The 18062-nt window shown below is 41.4% G+C and overlaps 1 long non-coding RNA gene across 1 annotated transcript; it reads right to left on the bottom strand.

Annotated features, from left to right (window-relative positions):
* Positions 1 to 1247: 1247 nt before the first annotated feature.
* LOC134935075 (uncharacterized) lies at positions 1248 to 2295 on the bottom strand. Its single transcript, XR_010179879.1, has 3 exons — positions 2214 to 2295; positions 1926 to 2138; positions 1248 to 1304 (listed from the first exon to the last, which is right to left on the bottom strand). It is a non-coding gene; the product is annotated as an uncharacterized LOC134935075 (long non-coding RNA).
* Between the last annotated feature and the right edge of the window lie 15767 nt (positions 2296 to 18062).

The raw sequence follows: 18062 nt of genomic DNA, 5'->3' as shown, positions 1-18062 counted from the left end.
TGGTGGTTACGGCTGCTACTCTTGGCTCCTTACTCCATTGTCCCATCCTGATTCTCCTGCTGAACACAGTTACAATCATGCACATAAGGCTACGCGGAATGTGATAGAAAGATGTTTTGGTGTGCTGAAATCACGGTTTCGGTGTCTGGATAAATCTGCAGGCCTTTTGTTGTATAGTCCCTCAAAGGTGACTAGGATTGTGTTCTGCTGCTGTTTTCTCCATAATCTGTGTTTAAGTCAACATCTGGCACATGATGAGGGAGAAAGCAGTCAGCAAGCAGAGGAGTTTGAATCATCTGGTGACAGTGTGAGTACAGATGTAGGGAGGCAGGTAAGGCAAGAAGTGATTCATCGGTATTTTACTGGTAAGTTTTTGTTGGATGTAATTATCCTTGACTAAACCCTTTGCAGTACAAACAATTGTGTGTTTTGTTACTTACTGTTTGTTGTTTATAGTGGGGTGTACATTGTAGTTATTTTTTGTTATGAATACATTGTCATTCATTACCCCTGAAAAACAGACATACATACATAGCAGCTTCTACAATGTTTGACACGGACACTGGAAGTTGTGTGATTTTCATGAAATTTTTTTTATTGAGTTACACAAATGTTTTTATTTTTTTATTTTTTGCGCTTGTGTGTGCTGGGTGCTGTGCTTTGTGCTGGCTCACTGGCACGTGCTCGGGAGGATCGCCGAACAGGGGAGGTTACTGGCGTTTGGCTAGGGGTCGTGGTTCCAGAGCTGGAGCTCACTTGTTGTGCTGCCATCAATGATATGTTGTTGCTTAAATTATTGATGCTGGCATTCAGTTGTGTGTTGGTTGCAGTGTGGCTGGCTACAATCCGGGATAATGATTCATTCACAACCTGGTTGTGTTGTATCAGTTGTATGAGTGTTTGGTGCTGGCGCTGTTGCTCATCAATGATGCGCTTCAAATGAGACAGCATTTGGTTGTTGTCTGCCCGTATTTGCTCCATAGATGTTGCGATTCGGCCTACTTGGACAATCAGTCTGCCCGAGTTGCGACTAATGCGCGGTAGATGATGGGGCAGACTGGCAAGGTGTTGGGTATGGGCGGTCAGGCTGGCATTGCTTTGGGTCTGTTGGCTTGTCCAACTGGACCAAAAGTCATCTGGAATTTGTGGCTGGGGTGGAGCTTGGACCAGTTGTGGACTCATGGAGGCTTGTGGGATATCCTGTGGCTGTATTGGCTGGCTCGGGCCAACAGGTGTTAGGGTCAGTGTGTATGTTGCCTGTTGGTCTTGTCCCTGCTGGTCCACGTCGGCCATCAAGCTTGGCTCTGTATGGGGTGGGCAACATGCACTGTTTACTTTACAAAAAATATATTTGCTAGTTCTAAACATTTCTAAATTAATAATACTCCATTCTTTTTGTCTTTTGAGTTGTGTTTTTAAAATTAAAATTTCTTTGGTTTACAAACACATATATACCATCACAGGCGTGCACATAGACTGACTTGCGGAATCCTCACTTAACTACCTCCCCTCCACAGCATTACAGTGTTCTGTCACCTCCCCTGTCCAGGATATAGACTGCTTACCTGGATGGTCCAGAGGAGCGGAGCAAGTAAGCAGTCTACATACAGGACAGGGGAGGTGTGTGAACACTATAATGGTGTGGAGGGGGTGGTGGTGGATTGAGTTCGGTCAGTAATGTGGTGTTGTTTTTATGTGCACGTGTGTGGTCTAAATTTATTAAGATGGGTGTTCAATTTTAAATGTGATGTTGCCCATAGCAACCACTAAGACATTTAAAAATTCTGCATTTGCACCTTAAAAAATTGAAGACGTAAAATCACATTGGTTGTTATGGCAAACATGTCATCTCATCTACAACTCACATCATAGTAACTGTACTGTGTAGATTATTTTCTATGTGTTTAGTGTATGTTTTGACTCACCAGATAACTGAGGTGATCGTGGCTCATCACTCTGTGGACTAGCCAATAGTGCCTGTGGTGGCTGGGGTGAGACTGCAGAAATGCGCCGCCTGGGTGGGGAAGATGGAGCCGCAGATTCGGAGACAAGACGCCGTGTCTTACTTGGCCTCCTGGGTAAGTGACCCGAGCCCTGTGATGGGCGCCTTAGAGGAGGGCGGCTTACAGAAGCTGAACCTATGAGAATATATAAACATTAATATTTTGTACTTCTATGTGATTGCAGAATATGTGACTACAGTGAATTCTGACCTGCAATCCCAGCATCATCATGAGTTGTCTGTGGCCTGTCTGGCCGGCTGGTCTGTCGGACTGTTGAAAAAGTTGAAAAAACATTATGACCATACTTTGTAAAAAAATGCTAAATGCAAAGCCTTAGTGTACTGTAACCATCTTGTACGTATTGTAAAGTAAACTAATTTCTGCTTAAGATCTTTCGTGATTCCTTAATTTGTGATGTATCTAAAAATGAACATGGTGTTGCACAAAATAAATCTGTAACATTGATGAATTATATGTCAGATATTGCAGAGATTGATTACTTGCAACTTGAACCAAACTTGAAAAAAATGATTATAAAAAACAAAAAATTAAAAACACGCACACAAATCATACCAAGCTGCTATTAGATACAACAGCTATGGCCAAGCAATATCTCATATTAATTATTGGAACTACACATACCAGCATGCACTGCACCTGATTTTGCATTAAAAATTTTAAAATCTACAGCCAAGGCATGATGGGAAATGCATTTTAAAAACACAAAAACAGCTTAAGGGTGCACAGGCCTGCAATACATGACCAACACAATGTATGCATACTTTAAAAATAAAAATCTTTTGGCAGCATTAACATTTTTCAATCTTTACAATATAATGTATAAATTTCAAACTCACCATCCTGTGTCGGTCGGTCCGAATCCCGGACATGAGTTGCAGACACCACTTCTGCAGGAATCAGTGCCCGCACAGGCTCCTCCCAGTCACGATAGGTTGCCCGGAAAGGGGGGCCACCCCCGGTTTTGCGGGCTGATTTAGCCTCTTTGGCCATCTTGGCCTTGACACGGCGCTTTATGTCATAGAACCTCTTGCGACACGTGTCCTCAGTCCGCCTCACCACACCCTCACTATTTACTGCCACTATTACTTTCCCCCACAGAACAGACTTCCTGCGGGAGTACACCTTGGCAGCATCCTGCCCAAACAATTGCCGATGGTGCTTCATGAGCTCACGCACCAACGCCATGTTTTCAGCATAGCTGAACTTAATATTCCTGCCAGTCTTGGTAGTGGTGCGTGGCTGCGGAGCCACAGCACCATCACTCTCACTGGAGAATGCAGCAACAGGCACCCCCTCGTCCTCCTCCTCCTCACTAACCTCCTCCCTCTCACTAACCCCCTCCACCTCACTCACCTCCTCCACCTCACTAACCGCCTCCCTCTCACTAACCTCCTCCACCACACTGACCTCTGAGTCAGACATGAGGACAAACGACACAAAACACAGAAAAATAAAAACAGAAAACACACTCCTCCACTACTACTACTACTACACACCACACAGCCAACACACACGCTCACTCACTCACTCACAAACAATGACAAAAGACTATAATAAAAAAAACAAGGACAACAAAGTTTACAAACTGTGAAAAAACAATACAACAAATATGACAAGACTACTTACACACAGTACAGCACTCAACAATCACAAAACTCCTCACCAAATCCACCAAAAACACCACCAAACTCACCAACTCCAAATACACCTTCCTCTCTCCTCTCCACTAGCTAAACCCACGAGGTGCGGTGTGTTTGGGGCGGTTTTATAGTAATGTGCACAGACACTCCTCCATCACGAATACAACCAATCACGGACGCGTGACAAAAACGAAACTTAGGACTAAAAACGCGGCCGCGAAATCAAAAACACTGCCGTAACAGACATGTGACGCAGTCGTAAAATAAACTAAAAACACGGCCGCAAAACAACTAAATCGGCCGCATTGTACACCAGAAAACCACGAATGACATCGACATCGGACAAAACAAAAAATACGAATACGACAGCTTAGTAAATTAGTCGTAATAAATTCAAAAAGTTGCAGTTTTACACTTTCGATGTCATTCGTGATTGAACTTTGACCTGAAACGGGAAAATACGAATCTTAGTAAATTTACCCCAATCACTCTCTATTATGGGATTCTTCAGACAAAAATGGGGAAATGTTTGGTAACTTATAGACACCTTTTAGGGTAGTAAAATAACCCACCAATAGTGGTTGGGAGGAAATGATGTCAGACTAAGGGGTAAATAAAAGGAAGGAAGGCCTCAGTCTCAGTACATTAGATGATTTGGAAGCTGTTGGAGGAGCACAATACCAGCCAGCAGGGGTAAGGATGCAGGGTTTTTTTCTTTGTTAGAGGTTTTTATATATATGTAGGTGCTTATGGTGGACACCTTTAGATTTATTTTTGTGGACACCTCTAAATATAACCCCAGTTATTTTGATATGTATGTATCCATATGTGGTAAAATTCCAAATACCAAATAGTCCTGTTTTGTAATATCAATTGTATCTGCCTTATTGGGGATTTTCCACATATGTATATGACTTTGACCCGGTTAAATGTCCCACAGGTATATGACCCTCCGTGCTGACATTGTTGGGATATCTGTTTATTTAAATTAATTGATGGCTCTAAAGGCTAAGTCCAAAATCTATGCCTAAAATCAATGTTTTTTTGATAGGTCATTGCGATATGGATAAATTACCTACTTTACATTGATATTTGACAGATTCAGAGTATCAGCACAAAATATACAACCAAAGTTATTGGTCAAACTAAGAATTCGGTCTAGAGTTATGTCTCTTAAATGATGAAATGGAAGCTATCTTCACTTTTTCACCCCTCTTTGCTTGTTTCTTACTATACTCGCTATAATGTACATGTTCTAATTCTTTGTCTCTGATGCATGTAAATAATACATTGATGAACAGTATAAGTTACAGTATATAATCTGTATTTATAGATATACCCCTGAAGAAATCACAGGATGAAATGCATTGGGTTATTCATACAGTTATGATCCCCATTCTTCATGACAAGAATTGGAGAGAGGAATCTCTGTCAAAAACAGAAATTGTGATGTCTTTGTGTCATTTTATGTGAAATTGTTTTTATTAACCATATATTTTTATTGAAAAAAAAGAAGAGTCATCAAATATATGAATACAAATACACGGATTCCATTGCTACCAATACATTAAATACTGAGCCACCAAGACTGGATATCAGATAACACAGACAACATAATTAAGAGATAAAAGAAAAGGGGGAAAAAAGAAAAAGGGAGGATGAAGCGGGGGGGGGGGGGGGGGGGGGGACGACACACCAACATGAGAGACCAGATTGACTGGCCAACCCCTTATAATTACATAAAACATATTTTACAAACACCTTAGTTTGGTGATTTCAACCTAAATTTAATACCCATTCACAGGTTAAAAACATAGTCACAAACAAGTAAATGAGCCCTCCAAAATATAAACCATGAAGAAGGTTCTCCCTGAGTATGACCTAGGCCATGCTACACAGTTTAACACATCAGATCTTAGGGAGAGAGATAATATTATACGTAAACCAAGGTTCCCAAATCGAATCAAACCTAACCAATGTGTCATGCAGTGAAGCGGTGATCTTCTCCATAGTGGAAAAGAACCAAATTTTAGCCAATACCATGTTTAATAGTAGAGTGGTTATGCCAGCATTTAGCCACTGTACATCTAGCTGCATTAAGAACATGGTAAATAAGCGTATTAGCATTTTCATTAAGGCCATCAATAGGAAGGCTCAATAACACAGACCAGGGGCTAAGTGGAATTGGGGTTTTAAAGATGTTTCCTAGAAGCGTTTAAACTTGATTCCAAAATATACTAATTTTGGGGCATTTCCACAAATTTGTGTAAAGTCACCGATTTGGCCACATATCCTCCAACACATAGGGGACGACGCATGGAAGATCTAGTTCAGCCTTAAAGGAACTAGATACCATCTAGTATAGAGTTTATATAAATTATCCTTAATTGAGGAGGAGATAGACGACTCAGCTACATTCAAGAAAAAGAGTTGTGAGTGCGCTGTCAATGGCAGCCCGTATAGGGGAGGTCAAGACCCCTTAGATATGTAAACACAGAGATATAGAAATATACTGGCACTGGATGTCAATCCAATAATAGACAATGGAATGTTTAGATAAAGAATGAAAAAACTATTTATGACACATTCAATAAAAGAAGAGAAGTGTCATATCTCTCTACTGGTGCTGAATTAAGAATCAGAAAAAATGACCACTTATAGCTCACTCATTTACATGTAGTTCACAACTTCTGGCTAGGGCTCATTCCTCGATATAGCAGTTTGTTTTAAGTGTTGGTATGACCCGATCTTTCAAGTACAGTCCTCAGGATATCTCAGTTTCATGCAGAGATCCAAATAGCAGCAGGGGATTGATCCGGGTCCAAAAGGTGTAACACTTGTAAGAGTCCAAAAGAAGCAATGAGTCCAATTGATGTCAGAGATGGACATGAGTGGGTACAGTGCTGGTGGTCAGTAGTAATGGGCTCATTGACTCTGCTACATTCTGCCTAATGACTTTCCACGCATCCTCCTTCGGAGGAGGTCCCAGCTCATTCTCCCACTTGCTTTCATGTGGGAGAATACCTTCAAGTCCGAGGAGCATAATAAACCATAAAGTACAGAGATAATAACCAATCTCATTGGTGAATAAAGACACAATTTTTCAAAAGGGTTTAACTGACGAATTGCTTTCTAACAAATATTTAAAATGCCCGCTCTAATATATACTGCAGACGCCAGGCAAATCTTATTACCATATATGATAAAAGTGCGCTGTATGTCGCAAAAAACTACATCCCTTAAGAGAAAACAATACACCCACACATTGTCTGAGTTCCAAAGCTCAATGATGTATATATTTGTTATTAAAAGGATATGTATTCAATATATCACAATGTACAGTATATATATAGTTACATGGTTACAATTTATACAGTAAGCAGTTAATACAAACTAAATCAAATACATACATGGCCAGCGATACAATTACCATATTTTGCTCAATGCTTTCTATGCTACAGTTCCTCCATCTTTAGCTCTCAACTCCAGCTAACAGAAGCAAAATATTACCAACACTCCATCTCGCTCAGGACCCGGGAGAAAAAGGACAGAGACTTCTGTGTGTCTCTTCAGCAATATACTATGTAGTTTGGGGGAGTGCACAGACTAGTCTAAGGGAGGGAACTTTCTCATTCATGATGAGTCACTGGTCAATTCATATGCAAACGAGGTTCAGCTTTGATGGACAAATTACTGGAGATAGCCACTGGTCAAGCATGTTGTCTTCCAGGAAATCCATTGTTCTAATAAGAGTGACTTTAGCTTTCATACATTTAATCATATCTACTTGTTGCAATGAGCTACAACTTAATAACAGGCATCAAATTGATATACACATTAATCTGGTTGCTTTAATACCAAACACGACATGTCTATCTTGCTTTGTTCCAATAATACACATACATGACGTTACTCCATTAAATACATTTAAAACATTATGATGTCTGGCGCTTGATATGTTCAAATGATGTGCTGTATGAAATATGTGTTGAATCTATCTCTGTGGCATGTCTGTGTAAATCCATATGGTACTGTATATTGCTGTGCTTGCTGCGCGTATTTGCAAGCATAGCGACTCATGTGTGGAGTCTGTATGTTCTCTCTATATAATATTTTTGACTTTGACAAGGGGTACTCTTAGCCTTTTTGTACTTGTTGGGCCGAAAGGACTGCATAGTATGAGAATGATATACTTTTTTTTTAGCTGCCGTAGCAGCCGATGGCAGAAATGCTGACTTGCCAGATGTAGTAGTTGATATCATGGCATCTAGTTTCCAAAGAGGGCCTCACCATTGTAGCGGAGTGCCCAATATTTCTTTTGGATTCAGCATCAGCATTCCATTGGTGGATCCAGAGTGCCCTGCAGCTGAAATCGCCATAGCAGAGGCCCTTGAGCCCAGTAAGCCTATGTCCTTCATAGCCTCAACCAAGTAACCTGCAGAATCTTTGATATGACCTAGAATTTGCATCATATCATCTTTATCAACCGTGTCAATATTAACAATTAAATTGTCTGCCCACTTTTCCACTGCGTTACCTACCCACGCAGAAGCAATCGCGGGCCTGAGTAATGTACCCAAAGCAACATAGATGGACTTTAAAGTTGTCTCTAATTTGCGGTCAGCAGGTTCTTTTAATGAAGCTGACCCTGGGGCAGGTAAAATGATTTTCTTTGACAACCTAGAGACTGAGGTGTCTATCATTGGGGGTGACTCCCACTTACGCCTATCCTCTGCAGGGAAAGAGTATGCTATTCTTAGACGGAGGAAAAGTCACCACCTGTTTTTTATTTAATTTAAAATAATTGTTTTCCTCAAGTGGAGGTGTTGTGTCAGGAAATTCCAACACCTCTTTTATAGTGACTATCATACATTGAATGCCCTTAGCCAGTTTGGAATCTACCCCCCTCAAATCTCCAGTGTCGACTTCAGTGTCAGAATCTTTGTCAGTGTCCCTTTGCATAATTTGGGTCAGAGACCTTTTCTGGGAACAGGAGGGGTCCCGAGTTGGTGACATGGAGAAATCAGCAAACAGAGCATCCTCCACAGACTGTCTTGCTTTGTCTGTTGTTCAGACTCAGAGAATTTACATATTACTCTGCAGCCTTCACACCCACACAGGCTCAGAACATTCTTGTGCCTCCAAAATGGTTTCCTCTGGGGAAGAACTTTCTCTAGACTTGTTACACATGTGTACAGTCACACCACTCACACACACAGGGGAGCTACTGGGGACAGATCTACCTAAAGTCTGTCAGAGAGACTCAGAGGGGATTACCAGTCCACACCACGCGCCCTATATGTATTACATACAATGAATATACATATATACCAAAACAGCGCTTTTTATCCAATGTGAAGCCCGCAGACTTCAATAAATTATGTGCTCCCCTCCCCTTCTATAACACCCTGGTACTTGTATCAGCGATGTGTGAGGAGAAGCAGCCTGTAGGATCAGCGCTCCGGCATCTCTGTGAGGAGAAAATGGTGCCAGATGAGTGTTTCAAGCAATTCTGAGGTGAAGCCCCGCCCCCTGTAATGGCGCTGTTCAGCCACAGTAATATCTATACTGGCGGGGGTAGTGTACATCAGCAGCTCACATGTATGTACATTTTGCCAGTGAGAGTAAGGATTTATCATGTCCCTCAGAGCGCGCAACCCCCTCCCCCCCCCCCGCGGCCCTGCACCCTGTGCTGAGAGACATGTTGCTGCGCAGCGTCCCGCATTGTGCTGGTACCTTTATGCCGCCATGATGACCGGAGGGCCCCTCTCTACAGGTCTGCGGTTAATACTCACCAGCCTTCTGACTTCTGGCTCTGTTAGGGGGTGGCGGCAGTGCTGTAGGAGTGAGCAGCAGCCTGGCAAGGGCTGTGTTCAGTACCCTTCAGGAGCTAATGCTGTCCTGTCAACGGAAGCAGAGCCATTAAACTAACTGAGAAGTTGGTTCCTACTCCCCCCCCCCTCCAAGTCCCACGAAGCAGGAAAGCTGTTGCCAGCAGGTTCCCTGTAAAATAAAAAACCTAACAAAGTCTTTTTCAGTCAAACTCAGTAGAGCTTCACTAATGTGCAGCCAGTCTCCCGGGCACATTTTCTAAACTGAAGTCTGGAGGAGGGGCATAGAGGGAGGAGCCAGTTCACACTGTTGAAAAGTCTTAAAGTGACAAAGGCTCCTGCGGAACCATCTATACCACATGGTACTAAAATGGACCCCAGCATCCTCTAGGACATAAGAGAAATATAAAATAATTTGTGTCTGTGAACTGAGGCTCTTTGTAGCAATAGTTTATCAGAGACATTGGTGGCCTGATAGGTTCAAGGTTAACCTTAAGTAAGCACTATCAGACACCCACTCATTATTTTATCTCAAATATATATATATATATATATATATATATCTACAGATGTGTTCTCTTACAACTTTGCTCCTTACGCTACAAGTCGCGTTACACACGTGTGAGTGCAGTGTGATATGGTAGCGCTAAGTGTTTTACCGTGAAAATGTGTCTTTGACGCAATGTAATTCAAAGGACGCACAAGCAGCTTCTGCTGATTAAAATGATATCCAGGGTGGCCATTACTGTTGTGCCTAGGGAGGCCCTCACCCCTAAATCCACCCCTACTTGCAGTAGTTTAACAAAACAACTGTTAATTGTTTTCAAGGGGGTATAAGTATGACAGCAGTTACCCAGTTGCACAGCGGATTACTAACACCATAGCAGCTATGCTGGTATTGGTTGTGCATCCAGTATCCGTCATTAATGTAGTGGGCTTTATACAGTTAATTGAGGTCCTGTGTCCCAGCTACCAAATCCCATCTAGATTCCATTTCACTAGAAAAGCAATTCTCAGTCTTTACAAGGACATTTCTAGTGTCCTCTGAAATGCAGTTGTACCCATTGTCCCCTTAACCACAGATATGAGGACAAGCAGGACAGGGTAAAATAAAGATACATAACTGTGACAGCCCACTGGGTAGGTGTATTGCCTTCAGCAGCAGCAGCATCAAACAAATGCCAGCTCATTCAGAGACAGGCTACTCTGTGTTTCACCAGGTCCACTAAGAGGCAATATATACAACATAAGGATGGGTGACTGGGAGGGCAAGGGAAGGACAATTCCATCTTGCACCACTTTTCTTTGCATTATGCGCATTTGGAGCATTGCTGAAGGTCTTCTTGTGTAGACAACATTTTCATAGTTTATTAAACTTCCACCCTGTCTGCCACTAACTGCCATTCTGTTCCTAGATGTGCCATGTTGGAAGTGCCACATGTTTGTGCCGCCCACTGCTGTCACTTAGCTTAGTCATCCAGCTATCTCGGTGCAACCTTTTGGCCTAAATTGGATGAAAACAATAATGTGAGCTATGAGGTGGTCAAAATTGACTGGAAATTAATGTTATTGAGGTTAATAATACTGTATGAACAAAAACAGGCCCAAATTCTGTGATTTTAGATGTTTTTATGATTTTTTTTAACAAAAATACAAATACAAAACCAAAAACACACAAGGGAGGTTTTGACAGAACCAAATACAGATCCAAAATATGAGGAAAATACAGATCCAAAACCAAAACACAGGTGTCGTGCACATCTCTAAAATATATATTTTTAAATCTATAGTAGTAGTAGTATATATATATATAATGCAATAGGTAGTAACACTGGCATTATTACCGTTAATATGAATCAAGTTATGATATTATGCTCATGACTTTGCCTAACTACAACTACAATATCTCTTATAAGCTTTTTGATCCTATTTAGGTGGTACTAAAGAACAAATTAATGGTAGCTTATTATCTGTACTGTATATAACAGATTGTAAGTGCAAACTTTCTAATGCTTAAGAGGTTATAATGTTAATGTTTATTTAAAAAAAAATAAGAATATAGAGCATGTGACAATGCCGTAAGTGAACAGATCTCATATAATGAGGATACAAGAAACACTAATATTAAGAGATTAGATCACACAGCAGTTTACCTGCATTTTATTTCATGCACTTTTTTGTATCAATGTTTTTATATTTTGCTGTTTTTTATGTGTATTACAGACAGTAATACAAAGCATATATAAAACATGTTTAAAACAAAATAAATAAAGGTTATGTTTTAAAGTTCATCTCAAGCTGTGCGTCATCACAGCCAACTTATTTTTCTCTTTGTGCAGGAATTATCAGTCTCTGTAATGTGCTGCTTTGAAAGCATCACACAATGTAATGGTTATTAAGTAAGAAAAAATTGGAACCTTATGTACAATATTTGTACCTGACATGCTGTGCAGAAGGAGTAGGAAAAAAATATCTATCTACCTTAGCCATCTACATTAATATATCTACTTTTTAAAAGTAAAATTTGTTGAAGTAAACTTTAATGCACCAGAATGTGTTTTATTTTCGTTTAGGGGTGAATGCAGAGTTGAACGGATGCCCAATTGCATTAGTATCTTGCATGAATTTCCAATGTGCATGCTCAGAAAATAAGCACACGCATGTAGGAGAATTTAGAGTCAAAGTAACTCTGGTCACCTCTACAGTGTACTTACTGTAATAGTTGCAGACCTCTCCGGGAAGGGGTAGCCAGGTCAGTGTTGCAGGTGGGTGGCACTGTGAAGTGGATGGGTGTGTGATACCACATGTCGTCATGGTCCAAGACCCAATATATAATTCTCAACTGTTCAGTAGCAGCGGTTGCCGAGGAGCTCCTCCACAGTCATTCAAGCGGGATAGGAGAAATCCTGTGAGAAAGTGAATGACAGCCACCGGTGTCTGCTGCTTGGACTGCACTCAATGCTGTCTGTAAGTGACATTGCGTGTGTGTGTGTGTGTGTGTGTGTGTGTGTGTATGGCCCTGTGGGGAATGGGACTTTGCCAGCAATAGTAGTAGTGGTGGGGGCCCCCCACAACCTACATTGCGCTGGTCCCCACCAGCCTTATTCTGGCCCTGTGCTTAATTCCTAGACTAAAACAATGAATCCCATTAAGAAACAAATTGGCTCCCAGATTTATCAAGCTTTGGAGAGTGATAAATTGCACGGTGATAAAGTAAGTGGTCCAAGGGTTCCTTTTTTTTGGTTAACCAAATTTCAGTTCATGACGGGCCCATGCTTTTGCAAGGTTTTCATCTCCAAAATGTACCAGTTAGGGTGAGGCACTGGGTGACTTTTACTGTAAGCCACATTCTCCCCGTGAGCTTTGTTTTTTACATTTAGCTATTAGCTACAGTATGGAGAGATACGCCCTGTGGGTTGCTCTCAGTGGTTGATGCATTCTGACTTATCCCCACTTTCGAAATTCCAATTTTTTGCAGTGTTTTAGAGATACATAGCTCAGTTAGGTTTAAATGGTGAGCATCACGGCTTTGTGCCCAGCGGATAGCAGGCTATCTCCACTGGACATTCAAGCTACAGTATTGGCTGTTGGATATCGTCCTCATACAAAGCCTATGTTAGCTGTGATACAATTTAGTTGCACAGTCCATCTTTTTGTAACCCAAAAAATGGGATGTGAAGGGATTTTTAAAAATGTTTCCTGCTAGGAACCTTCATTACAATTGGCTTATAATATGATCCATGGGTGTTTTTGGGGTTTTTCTCCTTCACATGGATTCTGACTATAGTAACTCTTATTCCTGTTTTTCTTGTTTTTACTGACTTTTTGGGTATGTTTTTTACTTTTAAAGCATTCATTGTGTCTTCTGAGGAAATGTGGCTGGTGGGTCATTTGTACATGTATTGGGTCGTGAGGCATGTAGCATTAAGAAAGACTTCTATGTTGCTTGGTGTTCATAGGGTAAGATGGTTTGGAGTTTGGGGATTATGCTAGTCAACTCTGTTGGAATTGTTTCAGCAAGAACGTGGTTGAGGGCGTCCGGACTGTATGGCCCTGCATGTTGGAGGCAATGACATTGGTAAGATGAATGGCATCAACTTAATTTTGAGGATATATCTGATTTGTCCACTTTGCTGTCTCAGTGGCCTGGGATGCATATTGTCTGTTCGGAGATTGTCCCTCGGTTTGTGTAAAGGGGTTCCCGGAATCCAGCTTCTTTGTGAAAGTGAATATCACTGTGTCATGTTTTCTTTCTCAGTCTGATGGTTTGGCCATTAGGCATCCCAAGTTGTGTTTGGATCGTTCACCGTTGTTTCTTCCCATTTTCTTAGGGGACATTTATTATTTTTTGTGTTAGGGCTCATTGTTGTGTTTGATTGACAGGTTGTGGTTCTGCAAACCTGGCAGTGTCAGAAATGTGCTCCAAGCCGGCGGCCAAGTGTGTTGTAAGGGGTGGTAGTGGGGCACTTACCCTTTGAAGAATGGCAGGTATGGTCAACCTCTGCAATAGGACATTAGGCTCCCGTCTTTGTGGATACACTCTTACTGTGTTATAGGAAAGGGTGGTGTGTCCTTCACAATGCAACTTGCACCTCAGACTGGGGGTGGGCTTGTTAGTCAGCCCCAAATTTTAGTTAAATTAAATTTGGCTGGAGCCAGAGCAGAGACATCACTATTAGGGTGTGGGGTTTGCGGACCACACCAGGGTGTCACTCTCCAAGGGTTGACATCAACATGATGGTTCTTCTGCAAAGACAGTGACATTATGGTGCAGCACTCAGCCCCTGTCACTGAGGATTAGACAATAGTGCAGGCAGACACATCTCCAGGGGGAGGCCCAGAATCGCCAAGGATGTGGTATACGCCCCCCGTCATGATAAAATAGTGGTCAGGCTATGAGACCACACCCTTTACAAAAAGGTCAATCTCCCTTTCTGTTAGAGCCTGTCTTAGGCCACTCTTATAGAAAATTCAATTGGTCATCTATAAATAAAAGCTGTGACCTTTAATTCAATGCAGTTTGTGTCCATGTGGTTATTTGTAGTTTCATGTTTTAATTATTTACAGTAGGTATTATTATTGGATAAGCACAATTAAGTTATTCACACCTCATGTAGTAACAAATTAATGAAGTTACTTTTTATCAAGCAATTTTTTTAGTCAATTGAATCTGCTTTCCAGTGGACACATGTACGTATATCACAGCACTGTAGCTCCATTAATTACAGAAGATGATGTCTGGACAAAGATACTGTCAAGCCAATTAGTGTTTTGGTATCTATTGCATTTCCATTGAAGTCCGCTCTGGTCCCTTGAGGTCACACTGCTGTAAGTTAATTCTATGTACTATATAGTCAACTGTGTCAGTGTTTAAGCTGATTACTTATTATTACAGTATATGCCAATATAATTGGGGAGTGATATGTAATATATATCAGTGCTGTTACCTTGTCAACCTGTCTAATCCTTTACATGATTATGTTTTTCCCCACATGGTTGTTTTTTTATTATTTATTCTATTATTTAAATTAAATAATATTAATTTTTATTTAGTTATTTCAAAATAAATTATAAACATATGTATATTTTCAAGTCATAATCATTATTATATTAATATCTGTATTCTATATGTGTAAATATAAGTATTTTTTCTAAGCACACTAAATAATTGTTTTGTGCTGTCTATTTTTTACTAAGATAAGATAAATAAAAGTTAAGTTTTAATGAAATAATCATTACATACTGACATTATAGCCTAAAAAGAATGCTCCAAAAAGGGATTTCCTTTCTTTGTGATCAACAATATACCTTTCTTTTTGATCTCATGTTTCTCCATATATATCCCTTTAATCAGGAACACCTATGGTAATATGGCTGATTAAAACCAGTTGAATGCAGATTTGAATTGAGCCATCTACAAAACCTGTGTTGCTCATACTGTAGGTATCCCTGATTAAAGGGATATTATGGCGCCTCTGTGAATTAAGGCCACAGCCTGAGAGTATACTCTATATTCCCTATTATAACACATAAATTGACAAATATAAAAAAGTATTGTCTTTTAATAGATAACAAGTATATTTGTTTATATTGGTTTATGCTTCTCCCTCAATGTACAGTATGAATAACCATTCTGTGTGATGGCAGGATGTACAGTATAGTACTTTAAGCACTTCTCACATTTCCTGCTACATCTCTCTGTACAGTGAATAAATTAAATAAGTCATAAAGCAGCAAAAATTTACTCTCACCAATGAACGTGGCATTGTGCAGTGTTGTGTAAACCAGGTGGACAATACAGGCAAAAGGTATTCAACATTTTGGACCTTTATGCTATTGTAACTAGAGATAAGCAGGTTCGGTTCCCTGAGAACCGAAGCTGTCCGAACGTCACCACCCAAACCCGGATCCAAGTCAGGCTTGGGTTTTCCAACCTGACTCGGAAACCAGAACGAGGCAAAACGTCATCATCCCGCTGTCGGATTCTCATGGAGTTTGGATTCCATATTAGGGGCCACACGTCGCCGCAATTTTCACTCCGGTATTGGAGAGTGTAGAGAGAGGACGTGTCTCCGTCCTCAGTGTCCTGCATCAGTTCAGTGGTAGTGTCTTGTGCGGCATCAGTCCAGTCACAGTTGTTGTGTCCTCTGCTGCCATATGTCCAGTGCTGCTGTATAAGTGCAGTCCAGTGGTGCTGTGTTGTGCTGCATCAGTTCAGTGGTGGTGTCTTGTGCTGCATCAGTCCAGTCACAGTGGTGGTATCCTCTGCTGCCATATGTCCAGTGCTGCTGTATAAGTCCAGTCCAGAGGTGCTGAATTGTGCTGCATCATTTCGGTGGTGGTGTATTGTGCTGCATCAGTCCAGTCACAGTGGTGGTGTCCTCTGCTGCCATATGTCCAGTGCTGCTGTATACGTCCAGTCCATTGCAGTGGTGCTGTGTTATCCTGCATCAGTCCAGTGGTGGTGTCCCTGTGCTGATGTATATGTCCACTGGTACTGTCGTTTATGTCCAGTGATACTGCCGTATAAGTCCAGTGGCACTGCCGTATAATTCCAGTGGTGCGGGCGTATAAGTCCAGTGATCTTGCAAGATAAATCCAGTGGTACTGGTGTATAAGTCCAGTCCAGTGATACTGCCATATATTTCCAGTGGTACTGCCGTATAAGTCCAGTGCTACTGGCGTATAAGTCCAGTGATCCTGCCGTATAATTCCATTTGTACTGGCGCATAAATCCAGTCCAGTGATACTTAGAGATGAGCGGGTTCGGTTTCTCTGAAACCGAACCCGCACGAACTTCATGTTTTTTTTACGGGTCCGAGCAGACTAGGATCCTCCCGCCTTGCTCGGTTAACCCGAGCGCGCCCGAACGTCATCATGACGCTGTCGGATTCTCGCGAGACTCGGATTCTATATAAGGAGCCGCGCGTCGCCGCCATTTTCACACGTGCATTGAGATTGATAGGGAGAGGACGTGGCTGGCGTCCTCTCCATTAGAAATTAGATTAGAAGAGAGAGAGAGATTGTGCAGAGTCAGACAGAGTTTACCACAGTGACCAGTGCAGTTGTTGTTAGTTAACTTTTATTTATTTTAATATAATATATCCGTTCTCTGCTATATCCGTTCTCTGCCTGAAAAAAAACGATACACAGCAGCAGCCAGTCACACAGTGTGACTCAGTCTGTGTGCACTCAGCTCAGCCCAGTGTGCTGCACATCAATGTATAAAAGGCAAAGCTTATAATAATTGTGGGGGAGACTGGGGAGCACTGCAGGTTGTTATAGCAGGAGCCCCCAGGAGTACATAATATTATATTAATTTAAAATTAAACAGTGCACACTTTTGCTGCAGGAGTGCACCTGCCAGTGTGACTAGTGGTGACCAGTGCCTGACCACCAGTATAGTAGTATATTGTTGTATGTATTGTATACTATCTCTTTATCAACCAGTCTATATTAGCAGCAGACACAGTACAGTGCGGTAGTTCACGGCTGTGGCTACCTCTGTGTCGGCAGTCGGAACTCGGCAGGCAGTCCGTCCATCCATAATTGTATTACAATATATACCACCTAACCGTGGTATTTTTTTTTCTTTCTTTATACCGTCGTCATAGTGTCATACTAGTTGTTACGAGTATACTACTATCTCTTTATCAACCAGTGTACAGTGCGGTAGTTCACGGCTGTGGCTACCTCTGTGTCGGCAGTCGGCAGGCAGTCCGTCCATCCATAATTGTATTATTATTATAATATATACCACCTAACCGTGGTTTTTTTTTCATTCTTTATACCGTCATAGTGTCATACTAGTTGTTACGAGTATACTACTATCTCTTTATCAACCAGTGTACAGTGCGGTAGTTCACGGCTGTGGCTACCTCTGTGTCGGCAGTCGGCAGGCAGTCCGTCCATCCATAATTGTATTATTATTATAATATATACCACCTAACCGTGGTTTTTTTTTCATTCTTTATACCGTCGTCATAGTGTCATACTAGTTGTTACGAGTATACTACTATCTCTTTATCAACCAGTGTACAGTGCGGTAGTTCACGGCTGTGGCTACC

Source organism: Pseudophryne corroboree, chromosome 6, assembly GCF_028390025.1.
Source record: "Pseudophryne corroboree isolate aPseCor3 chromosome 6, aPseCor3.hap2, whole genome shotgun sequence".
Classification (NCBI taxonomy): domain Eukaryota; kingdom Metazoa; phylum Chordata; class Amphibia; order Anura; family Myobatrachidae; genus Pseudophryne; species Pseudophryne corroboree.
This window is presented reverse-complemented; position numbering and strand designations above follow the sequence as displayed.